We start from the raw sequence: 642 nt of genomic DNA, 5'->3' as shown, positions 1-642 counted from the left end.
CTGCAGAAAATTTGGAATATATAAAAGAATTATAGACATGAAATTTTAAAAATTTGTATTACCATTCAACTTACATACTATTAAATTTACATACTTTTATATGCTGTACCCCCCCCACTAACATTGCAACTTATGTTAATATGTTATGAAGTAGAGATCTAAATATTTCAAAGGTAAATTTGACTGGGTGGGATTTTACTTTATATGTTAACCTTAGAATCCAGCCAGATGCAACTCTATTGCATTAACACACGCATTCAGGGATGATAATTGAGAAGAAAAGTCTGGAAGAGACATATGGATTTGGGTTGACAATACCTAGTAAGCACCTAATTTGTTGAATGGATAAGTGGATAAAATATAAGTTTGAGAGTCATCAAATACATGAAATGAGCATAGATTCTTGAGAATTTGCTTTCCTTCTATATGCACGTTTAAATATAACTAGGATAATTTTGTGAACATTGTTTTATAACTTGCTTTTAAATAATAATATTTATTGCCTTTTTTTGCAAAAGTGAAGCATTTTCACTGGAAGAAATAGCAAGGATAAATGCTCCTTGTCAAACAGAGCCAGAAATACAATCCTTTCGTTTTCTCTTCATGTGTCACTTTAAAAAAATTGGTAACTAAAACTTTTTA

The sequence above is a fragment of the Crocuta crocuta genome, unplaced genomic scaffold (genome assembly GCF_008692635.1).
Source record: "Crocuta crocuta isolate KB4526 unplaced genomic scaffold, BGI_CrCroc_1.0 scaffold2175, whole genome shotgun sequence".
Classification (NCBI taxonomy): domain Eukaryota; kingdom Metazoa; phylum Chordata; class Mammalia; order Carnivora; family Hyaenidae; genus Crocuta; species Crocuta crocuta.
The sequence above is the reverse complement of the archived record's forward strand: the minus strand, read 5'-3'. Positions refer to the sequence as shown.